The sequence below is a fragment of the Vulpes lagopus genome, chromosome 3 (assembly GCF_018345385.1).
Source record: "Vulpes lagopus strain Blue_001 chromosome 3, ASM1834538v1, whole genome shotgun sequence".
Taxonomy (NCBI): domain Eukaryota; kingdom Metazoa; phylum Chordata; class Mammalia; order Carnivora; family Canidae; genus Vulpes; species Vulpes lagopus.
The window spans coordinates 30,279,939-30,291,938 of record NC_054826.1 but is presented as its reverse complement, the minus strand read 5'-3'; the positions used below and the strand labels follow the sequence as shown (position 1 = coordinate 30,291,938).

General features: G+C 43.8%; 1 non-coding gene across 1 annotated transcript; it reads right to left on the bottom strand.

Annotated features, from left to right (window-relative positions):
• Window positions 1-1,526: 1,526 nt before the first annotated feature.
• LOC121488520 lies at window positions 1,527-1,628 on the bottom strand. The gene has a single exon (XR_005987138.1). It is a non-coding gene; the product is annotated as a U6 spliceosomal RNA (small nuclear RNA).
• Between the last annotated feature and the right edge of the window lie 10,372 nt (window positions 1,629-12,000).

Below are 12,000 nucleotides of genomic sequence, written 5' to 3'. Positions count from 1 at the left end.
ACTAGCAAACTTGATTCCATCTCCAGCCTTAATGTGTCTTTGCCATGGAAGGTTCTGGGGATTAGGATATAGATATCTTTGGGAGGCTGATAGTCTACCTATCACAAATAATTTTTTTTCAAGTGCAAATATAAAGCTAATGATTTGACAGCCAAGCTTCCATAAATAGAGGCCTTCCATGAAGCAGAAGCAAGCCAATCACAGGGCAGGATAAGAGAGGGCTCGTGGTACTTGCTGGTTCTTTGTGTGCCTGACTGAGAAGCTGTTGTTACAGCAGCTGGCTGGAGGTATCTCTGGGTCCTGGGTCTGAAATTCTATTTGATCTGGAGTTGAAATCCAACCAAGAGCTGGGCTGGCCTGGTCCCAAGAGCTGGGGCTGCCCAATTCTGACAGGGCCCACCAGGACCTCCACTTGGGGGGAGCACGTTGCAAACACATCTTCCTGAACAGACACTGGGCTGAGGAGGGGAGGAAGTGGCTCTCTGGGAGCCATCAAGATGTCCCCAGCTTTGGAACCTCTGGGTTTTCCAAGCCAACAAACCACCTGGGAAAATTTAGGGAAGCTGTCAAGTCTGATCTCAAGATGTGAGGATGAGGATAAGGATCATAAATAAAAACCAGTGGGCACCCAGGCTCTGCACTAAGTGCTTTCTGTGCTTTATGTTATGTGGTGCTCTCACAAAGGGATCTGGAAAGGGTTTGGACGATCGTGCAGTCCAACCTTATCATTGTGCAGATGAAGAAGCTGAGCTCACAGAGGGGATCCTGCCAAGGCAGCACAGACAATCCATGGAAGAGCAGAGCTTAGGGGTTTGAGTGCTCACCCCCCACCATGCTGTCAGAGTATTCCTGGGAAAGGCAAAAAGGAGGGGTCTCCAGGCGCCCCTGGGAGAATAAAAAGATTTGAGATAGATGTCCATACCTGAAGTGACACAGATGAGCAGGAAACAGGACAGCCAGCACAGGACCTGGGGGTCCATTGCGGAGGCCTTGCAGCTCACAAGATGTGGCAGCAGGGGCTCCTGGGAAGAGATTAAGGGCTGAGGAGTGTGAGCAGGGAAGTGGCACGGACTCCTGAGAAAGGGAGAGGAGGGCCTGACTTCAAAGTCAAATCCAAGTCCTGAGTCTAGGACTCCAAACAAATTCCTTTCTCTGGGTCCCTGACGTGCCCTCACAGCACTCTCCCCACCCAGCCAAGGTGAATAGAGCTGTTCAGAGCTCTGCTGCTCAGGAAAAATCAGTCCTGCAGCCAGGAGAGGAGTGTCCTCCCAGCTGGGACACAGCTGGAGGGGTCACTGAAGGTCACAGGAGGGTTATGAGGGGGCCTGAAGGACAGGACTGTTTGAGGACAGAGCAGGTGAATGTGGCCTGGGAGGGGATGGGGCTCGAACAGGACTTAAATGGGGGGCATTACCACAGGTGGGGTTGTGCAAATCTGCAGGCAGCCACCCACTTCTGCAGAGCCCTCAGATAAGAATGGCTTAAAAAAAAGGAAAAAAAAAAAAAAGAATGGCTTAGCATTAAAAAAATATATCTGGAACCTTCATAAATTTCTGTGTCATCCTTGTGCCACACTAGTGTTCTCTGTATGCTTCCAATTTTAGTGGATGTGCTGCCTAAGGGAGCACTTACCATTTTTAAATGCTTAAAAACCTATATTTGGTGACACAGGAAAATGATATAAAATTCCAATTTCAGTGTCCATAAATAAAGCAGTATTGGAAAGAGGCCACACTCATGGGAGTCCATACTGTCTGGGGCTGCTCTTACACTACAACTGCCAGATGGAGCGGCTGCCACAGAGACTCACGGCCCACAGAGCCTGAAATATTTACCGGCCAGTCCTCAGCAGAAAATGTTTGTCAACTCTTGCTGTAAAGGTTGGTGTTTCTAAAAAATAATTTTATTGAAGCAAAGAATATGTAAATAAAATTCATTTTCAAGAAAAATTACAGATGAAGCTTAAGTTCCTTTTGACACCCTGACCGCCACCCCACCCCCACCCCCACCCCGCACACCCGTTTCCTCAGAGGTCACTACCTGGGTATGTGTTCTTCTAGATCTCTGCCTGCATTTTAGAAGTCTAGGTGTGTATCCATAGAGAAATAAATGATTGTTTTGTGAATTTTTTTTCTGTAGATAATTTCAGACCGTGCATAGTTTTTTTTTTTTTTTTTAAGATGTTATTTATTCATTCATGAGAGACACAGAGAGAGAGGCAGAGACACAGGCAGAGGGAGAAGCAGGCTCCATGCAGGGAGCCCGATGGGGGACTCAATCCCAGGACTCTGGGATCATGACCTGAGCGAAGGCAGACGCTCAACCACTGAGCCACCCACGGGGCCTATAGTTTCCTTGAACTTGCTTTAAAAACAAAAACAACAACAAAAAAACCTCAACAATGTTCCCTGGCTCCCTAATAGAGACCTACCTTTATACTTTTTAAAGTGCTACATAATATTCTATGGCTTTATTATTCCCCTACCAAAGGACACATAGTGTGTTTCCTTTTTGCTACTGGAAACAATGCTGCAAAGAGCAGAAGGAGTGGTTCAATGCTCAACTAGCTGTATGTCCTTGAAGATTTAACACTTGTTAAATGAAAGAATGGGACTCCACACAGCCACCCACGGGAGGGAGCGGATGCGTGTTTGTGACTCGGGAAACACCAGCAGGCAAGTCCCTCCCACGTAGCCGTAGCCTTAAGCCTCCTGCTCTTCTGCAGAGTTTGGTGTACCTTCCAACTATTGGTTGTAAGCAGGTAGGAAGCCTCCTGGCTTCTGGTTGAAACAGGATTCCCTCGTACAAACTCCATGGTCATTCTTGGAAGGTAGTGTGGGAGGGTGGGAACTAGCAGAGAATGGGGAGCCTGGGAGCTTGGGCCCCGTTCTCACCTTGCCACTTGCTGTGTGACCTTGAGCAGCCTCTTCTCTTTGGGCTTCAGATTCCCCAGCTATTTAAGGAGGAGGTGGGACACTGAGAGGAGCGGAGGGATCTGAGAGGTGATGGTGTAGTGCTCTTAAGGCAGATGCTGGGAGCTAAGGAGGGCACCTTGTTGAATCCATGTTTTCTCTGATTGTTCCCCAGTGGAGAGATTGCACAGAGAGTATCCATGCAGCCCAGCCCAGCCCATGGCCCTGGAGAATGTCCATGGAGCCCAAGGTCCTGGGTCTGGACTGTGAGCTATTACATGCTCCCGGAGCACCCTGTTCCCCTCCAACCCACAACACTTATCACAGTTTGTTGTTCACAGGAATTTGTATGGTTGAGTCATAAATGTCCGTCTCCCACCCTCTAGGGGGTGAACTCTGTGAAAGCTGGGGCCAGGCCTATATTGCTCACCCTTTATCCCAGTCCCCTAGCACAGTGCCTAATACTTTGTGGGCATTAGACAAACATCTGCTGAATGAATAAATGAGCTGCTCCAGCCTGGTTTCAACAACACAGACATAGCCTTCTCTTTAACCCATAGGCTCCCAAAGAGACAAATAAAGAGGAGTGGGGAGCAGAGGGGCTGGGGTACAGACAGTCCAGACAACATCTTGGAATTAGAAAGGTCACTCTCTTCTTGGGTGTCAGCCTTCAGGTGGGCTGGGGGTGGGAGGTGGGCTGTGTCTGGAATAGTAGACCTTGGGAATAAATACTCAGGGAAGCTTTGTATTCATTCATTCATTTATTTCATTTATCAAATATTTACTGAGAATCTACTTTACCAAGCAATAGAGACATGAAGAAGACAGATATTAGCCAAAATCACAAAAATAAATATCTAATCACCAACGAGGACACTGTTATGATAGGGAAGAACAGGATCCTAGGAGAGCCTATGGGGAGGGGTGTGTAAAGAGCACTGGAGAAAGGATCAGGAAGGAATTTCTGAAGAAGTGCTATTTAAGGAGAAACCCACAAGAATAGTAAGTTTCTCCCAGGCTTACAAGAAGAGCTTTAATTCCACGGAAATGGAATGTTTCAATAGTTTTGAGTGAGTCATGGGATCTTGGAATCCTAGATAGAGAATCTCAGAGTTATAAAATCCTAATCTCACAGAATCCCGAAACAAGCACTTAGAGATTTTCAACAGTAAATGGAACCTTCGACCTGAATGTTAGAGACCAGAGTCTTCAACATATAAGAACAAAGAGAATCTTAGGAGGTAGTTTATTCCCATCCCCTTCTCTCTACTATTTGTACAGATAGTAACAGAACAAAACAAAAGTGCATGATCGTAGAACCCAACCAGAACTCTCACCTCTTATTATTAATAAATTAGGACCCTATCCATTTAACAAATAATAAAAATAATAGCAACAATGCTTATATTTATTGTCTCAATGCTAGATGCTAATTGCTAAGTGATTTATATCATTACCTCAGTGAATTGCAACATCAAACTCGTGTGGTAGGTAATCTATAAAACTCGTGTATTATAACTAAGAAAACAGAATCTCAGGGGGAATAAAAATGGTTAATGACCCAGCTATCATGTGGTGGAACCGGAACCCTGGTTCTTTGCTAGGGCTTTCTTTGCTCATTTGCTTTTTAATTTAAAGACTGTGCTCTAAAGCATAGTGCTATGCAGCTTTTTCTAATTACAGCTGCTTTCAGGCCCTTTTCACAGTGACCCAAGACTTCCTGCAACTTCTCCCTTAGGGGTCAAGGTAATCCCTTGGCCCGACTTTGCTGTGGGGTGATGAGCTGCCCGGAAAGTCTATAGTACACTCTCACGTCAAAGGAGCCTTCTGAAGACCTAAAAGTACTGTTAAACCTAAAAGCAGTGAGTCTGTTAACGGGATCCAAGAAACAGCATGGCATCAGGAAACAGTTCCCATCTTAGGGTAGGCACTAAATAGCTATGTTATGCCGGCTTTAGCGATGGAGCTTCCCTGGCTTCCAGGTCAGGTCTTTTGGGTGCGATTATAGTGCCTGCTCTGTCCACCTCAGTTGGGGAGACATAATGTGTGCAAACATGCTTTGTGATTTATGAAATCTATGTAAGCATTCTAAGGTTCAGTGGTTTCTACCTTGTGCATGAGAGTGTGGATTGCTCTCTCAATGGAGGGGAGGGGGAGCAATTTGGAAATATTAGGAGCCTCTAAAAATATTCATTACTCTTTCATCTGGAATTCAAATTTTAGGAAACAATCTCAAAGCCATGCTGAAAAATTCAGAATCAACTTAAATGTCCAAGATGATTAGATAAATAAATTATATTACCATATAATAGAATTTGGCATAGTTATTCTCAGTGTTTCAGAGTATTTAATCACATAAAATAGTGTTCACAACAAATTAAGGTGTATCAAGGATAGAACAATATTTACAGTAAGTTCCAGGTTTTTGCAAATAAAGGTATACATGTGTGGCACATAAGTGCTCTCCATCAGTGTTGCTGTTATAATCATTGCTGTTGTTGTTATATAATTTTAAAAATGATGTTAATCATAGTGTTGATGTAGGCTACCTTTAGATTGTAGGATTATGGCTTTAAATTATTTCATCTTTTGATTATATATATGTATATGTATATTTAAATTTTTGTTTATTTGAGAGAGACATAGAGAGAGAGCATGAATGAAGAGAGGGAGCCCGATGCGGGGCTTGATCCCAGGACCCTGAAATCATGACCTGAACCAAAGGCAGATACTTAACCGACTGAGCCACCCAGGTGCCCTCATCTTTTGATTATCTATAATGAACACCCAATATTTTTACAACAAGAGAAACAACAAAAGTCATTAGAAAAGCGGTTCTGTGATTTTTTTAAGCCAATTTTTGTTTGCATGCTATTTCTCCATTTCTCCACCTTCCAAGTGACCTGCCTGCCCCAAAATGAAGCATCCTCACATCACTGAGACTCTATGGCTGAAAATAATCCGCTTCATGTCAAGTGGTTAGAAACTCTCTTTCCCACAGAGAGGAGCAACCCCCAAGTCTTTCAAAGGAATACCAGGCACTGAGACAGGCCTTCCTTGTGGAGGAAGAGGGTCTTCCTGGAGGTCCTATGAACATTATTACCCCAAGGAGCCCCAGGGCTCCTTCCTTTAGTGAACTTAAAGTGAGACCCCCCTCTGGGACAGCACACAGGGAGCACCTGTCCTGATGGAGGCCGGCAGAACTGGCATCGGCCAGCAGGTGGCAGTATCTGACCACTCCCAGCTTCTCCAGAGCCCAGCCCCCAGATCTTGAACTTTTCTCCTCTGAAATTAGAGAGACAAGGAGGGGAGAGAGTCTGGAATCCCAGTCCATTGTTCTGCCCACATCTCCACATCACATTGTCTCTCTTACATACACTTTGGAAGGGCCACTCTTTGTAGGAAGGGGCTTGGAACAGCACCAAAAAGATGAAGTCATCTTAGTAGGTTTCCGTCCCATATTTGCCTCCTTCCAGGCTTTGTGTCCACCAGCCAGTGAGGTTGTGTGACATACGCTTACTTGCTACTCCACAGCCCCTGGATGTTTATGTTGTTTCCTTTCTGTGGCTAAAAGTAAGGTGTGGGACCTCAAAAGCTCTGTCTGTATTTCAAATTATTTTCTTAGGACTGATTCTCAGAAATGAGATGTTCAGTCAAAGAAAATGAACAATCTATTAGCCTTTTTTCTGCAGCTCAGAGAATAAGGCCCCAGGCCCAGCAGTCAAGGGGGCCAGGCTTTCAATCCTGTTTCACTCATCTGGGCTGACTTTGGGCAAACACCATATTTTCTCTGAACTTCAGTCATCTTTACTGCAAATTAAGGATATGAACAGCCCCTACACTTGTACACTAGATCCCATTCTCTCCCCAAATATCGCTCCCATCTCTTTCCATTTCTTTATCTGATCAATCCCACCAGCTCACAAATATGCTGTGATGTCACCAATCTTTTTTTTTTTTTTAGATTTTATTTTTTCATGAGAGATACAGAGAGAGAAACAGAAACACAAGTGGAAGGAGAAGCAGGCTCCCTGCAGGGAGCCCGATGCAGGACCCAATCCCAGGACCCCAGGATCACGACCTGAGCCAAAGGCAGATGCTCAACCACTGAGCCACTTACCCAGGCACTCCTGATGTCACCAATCTTAAATCAATAAACAAACCAAAACCCTCCTCTTGATCCCCACACCCCCAACCAGGAATGACCCATTTTCTTTACTTGCTTTTACAGCAAAACTCCTGAAATAAGTAGTTGACACTTGTTCTCCTAAGCCTGTTCCTATAAGGTCATTGCTCTCAACACTTCACTGAGTCAGCTCTTCACAGGATACGTGGATCTTCATATCACTAAATACAACGATAGATTCTTGGGACTTGTCCTACTGGACCTAAGGGCAGCAAAGAGCTGACCACTCTCTCCTCATTCAAACACTTTTTTCCACTTGGTTTCCAAAACACCACACTCTTGGGTTTCCTTGCACATCACTGCAAGTTCTTTCCCAGTCACCTTTGCTGGGTTCTTCTCCTCTTTAAGTTTTTAATTTAAGTAATCTCTACACCCAATATGGAGCTTGAATTCATGACCCCAAGATCAAGAGTTGCTCTTCCAACTGAGTTAGCTGGGCACCCCTTTTCTTTCTGAATCTTTTTTTTTTAAAGTAGGATCCTTGCCCATCGTGAAACTTGAACTCATGACTCTGAGATCAAGACCCTGAGATCAAGAATTGAACTGAGACCAAGAGTCAGATGCCTAACCAACTGAGCCATCCAGGCGCCTCTTTTCTGACTCTTAATATAAGAGTGACCCATAGTTCTCTTTTCTTTTGATGAACTCATCACTTTCTATGGCCTTGAATAGTAGTTATATGCATGTGACTTTCAAATATGTATCCCCAGCCCTGACCTCTTTCTTGAATGCCAGATTTGTGTATACAGCTGCCTCTTTGACATCTCCTCTTGGATATCTAATAGAAATCTTAAACAAACTGGTTGAAAATGGAAGTCAATCTTTTTCCCACTTTCACTCCTCAAATTTCTCCTTCTGAAATTTTGTTCATCACCGTTCATAGTAACTCCATCCTCCAGGGGCTCAGACCAAGATCCTTGAAGTCATTCTTGACTCCTCTCTTTTTCTCTCACCTTATAACCAATCCTTTATGGAAATCATGTTAATTTTACCTTGAAGTATATCCAGCCTTTAACCACTTCTCACTGACTCCATTTATGCCACTCTGGCTAAGCTACCAGCATCTCTCATCCAGATTACTACAAAAGCCTCCTAACAGAGCTCCAGCTTCTACTCTTGCTCCCCACTAGTATTCAGTATTCTTGACACAGAAATATATCATTTCCAGAATATATAAAGAGCTCAGACAACTCAATTTAAAGATGGGAAAAGGAAAAAAGACTAAATTGGCTGAAGGACTTGAATAGACATTTCTTCAGTGAGGATGTATGTACAAATGGCCAATAAACCCATGGAAAGATATTTAACATCACTAGTCATTAGAGGAATGCAAATCAAAGTCATGAGATTGGTATCTACCAAAAAGAGAAAAGAAAAAATTCAGCTATACTTCAATTATAAAAATAGAACACAAAACCACATAATACCATTTCACACTGACTAGAATGGCATTAAAAACAAAAAGTACGGTGCACCTGGACGACTCAGTGGTTGAGTGTCTGCCTTTGGCTCAGGTCGTGATTCCAGGGTCCTGGGATTGAGTCCCACAGCACGCTTCCCACAGGGAGCCTGCCTCTCCCTCTGCCTATGTCTCTGCCTCTCTCTCTCTGTCTCTCATGAATAAATAAATAAAATCTTTTTTAAAACACACACACACACACAAAACAGAAAATGGCAAGTATTGCCAAGCACATGGAGAAGCCTGTGCATTGCTGGTGGGAATATAAAATGGTGCAGCTGCTGTAGAAACAGATCAGCAGTTCCTCAAACGATTAAATATAGAATTACCACATGAACTAGCAATTCTACCCTTAGAAAATATGTAAGAGAACTGAAAAGAAGTACTCACACCAGTATTTGTTCACAGTATTGTACACAGTATTTGTACACACAGTATAGCAGCACTGTTCATGATGGCCAGAAAGAGGAAACAACCTAAATGTCCATCAGCTGATGAATGGATAAGCAAAAGGTGATATATACGTACAATAAAATATTATTCAGCCATAAAAAGAATAAAGTATGGATACGTGAGGCAGCACAGAGGAATTCAAAACCATTGTCACCATGGTTAATTTTACATGTCAACTTGACTGGGCTAAGGGGTGCCCAAAGAGCTAATAGAACATCACTTCTGGGTGTGTCTGTGATGGTGAGCATTTGATTCACTGAGAGATTAGCATTTGGTGCAGTACATTAAGGAACTGCCCTCACCAGTGTGGTTGGGCATCATGCAATCCATCGAGGGCCAAACAAAACAAATGGCAAAGAAAGGGCAAATTCAGCTTTCTCTCTTCTTGAGCTGGGATGTCTATCTTTTCCTGCCCTCAGACCACCCCTTCCCATCCCTATTCTCAGGTATGCAAATTCTTTTTTTTTTTTTTAGATTTTATTTACTTATTCATGAGAGACACACAGAGAAATGCAGAGACATAGGCAGAGGGAGAAGCAGGCTCCTTGTGGGAAGCCTGATATGGGACTCGATCCTAGGACCCTGGGATCACGACCTGAGCCAAAAGCAGACACTCAACCAGTAAGCCACCTAGGCATCCCAAGGCCTACAGATTCTAACTGAATCACACCACTGGCTTTCCTCGTTCTCCAATTTGCAGACAGCAAATTATGGGACTTCTCAGCCTCTATAACTTCCTGGGCCATTCCTATTATAAATCTCCTCCTGTATATATCTATCTCTGTCTACCCTATTGGTTCTATTCCTCTGGAGAACCCTAATACAATTATGCTAAGTGAAAGGAACCAGAGAGGAAAGGCCCCACATAGTACCATTCCATTTATATGATACATTCAGAATAGGCAAATCCATAGAGGCAGAAAGCAAATCAGTGGTTTCCAGGGGGCTGGAGGGTGGGGAGAATGGAGTGTAGTTGCTTCATGGGTTCGAATTTTCTTTTAAGGGGATATGGAACTATGGTTTGGAACAATGCAGAGGTAGTGGTTAGATAAAAATGTACATGTATGTATTAAAAGTCACTAAATTGTTCACTTTAAAAGGGCTAATTTTATGTTATGTGAATTTTGCCCCCAAAGAAAGAAGAAAACAAATGTCACATCCCTCCTCTACTCAGCACTCTGCACCAGCTCCCCAAATGCCTCAGCGTCAAAGATTAAGTCCTTCCAACAGCTCACAAGCCCCCTCCCTCATCCCCATTTGATTGGGTCCCTCCTAATCTCTGTTCTCCTGGTTTTCTCCCTCCTTCTCACTCCACTGCAGCCACACTGGCCTCCCTGCCGTTTCTGGAACATCCCAGGCCTATGCCTGCCTTCAAACATTTGCTCCAACTGTTTCCTCTGACTGAGATGCTCTTCCTCCAGCTTGGCTACCTTCCTTACCTACAGGATCTTATCCTGAAGATTATCTTAACTTTCTTTGGGGGGCCTCAGTGGCAGATTCATTGGCACTGATTTAGAAATTCCTGACTGGTTAATATTACCTTTCTGGGGGAGGTTGAAACAGATTAAGTATTAATTCCCAAGACCCAGTTTGTGAAGTCAGTCTCAATGACACTATTTTGGGCAGATGGTTTTATTTTTAACAGATGTCATCATAAGGTAATTATGTTAATTTCTCCTTGGTCTCCTATGAGATTCCATTCATCTTTCTGGTCACAAATTAACATCACTCTCATTTGGATGCCTAGGTTGGGCTGCTGTAGGCCAGTGTTGCACTTTATCGATCACAACTGCCCAAACTTTATTTTAACAATGACCTATAAGCTTCTGTCTTCTGTAAGAGTGAATGCTCCCTGTGGACAGGTCAGGGCCCCACTTCCTATATGCTCACTTCAGTCTCCCAGCTCAGCATCTGGCATGCAGCAGGTACTCCATAAATTTTGTTGGGGGAATGAATACGTTGGGAAGGAAAAAATTCCCTGGCCCTTCAAGATCCTTCTAGCTGGATGAAGACTCAAATTAACATGAGGCAGATCAACAGGAGAAAATCTAATTTACTTTCATACTAAGGGGAATCCACACAGACATGGAAATTCCAAGGACACTGTGGCAACGTGACACTTATATGAGCTAAGGAGTGGAGTAGGGGTTTGAGAAAGACCATTAGCAGGAAGGTAAGAGATGGCTGGAGAAAAAGTTTGCCTTGTTATGAAGATAGGTTTCTTAGATAAATTGGAATGTCCTGTTAAAAGTTCTCTTCTTGGGCAGCCCAGGTGGCTTAGCGGTTTAGCACCGCCTTCAGTCTAGGGCCTGATCCTGGAGACCCGGAATGGAGTCCCACATCGGGCTCTCTGCATGGAGCCTGCTTCTCTCTCTGCCTGCATCTCTGCCTCTCTCTCTCTCTCTCTGTGTCTCTCATGAATAAATAAATAAAATCTTAAAAAAAAAAAAAAAGTTCTCTTCTTGGGTGCCTGGGTCTCAGTCAGTTGAGTATCTAACTCTTGGTTTTGGCACAGATCATGATCTTGATAGTCCTGGGATCTGCCCTGAGTCAGTCTCCATGCTCAGTGGGGAGTCTGCTTGAGGATTCTTTCCCTCTCCTCTGCTCCTCCCCCTACTCATGCAAGCTCTCGCTTTCTCTCTCTTTAATAAATAAATAAATCCTAAAAAAAAAAAAAAAAAGTCTCTTCTTGGTACAGTCTCTTTCCAATGTAAATTTAGGCAGTTGCGGGGGGGAATAAAGAGCTTTTCCTGAATCTGTTGGGTACAGATTGCTTTTAACTCAAAATAATCTTCATGCCAAAGTGGTTCATCTTGGAGCAGCCTGCCCTTGGCCCCTACAAATAGATGAAAGAATATACTTTCCAGCCAGGTCTTCTTGTGGGAGGTTTAGAGGATTCTGACCTAGTGACAGATTGAGGACAACCCTCTGCAAAGGCCTTATCATTATCTTTTGGATGAGCAAATTGAAAATCAAAGTCTTGTCCATGC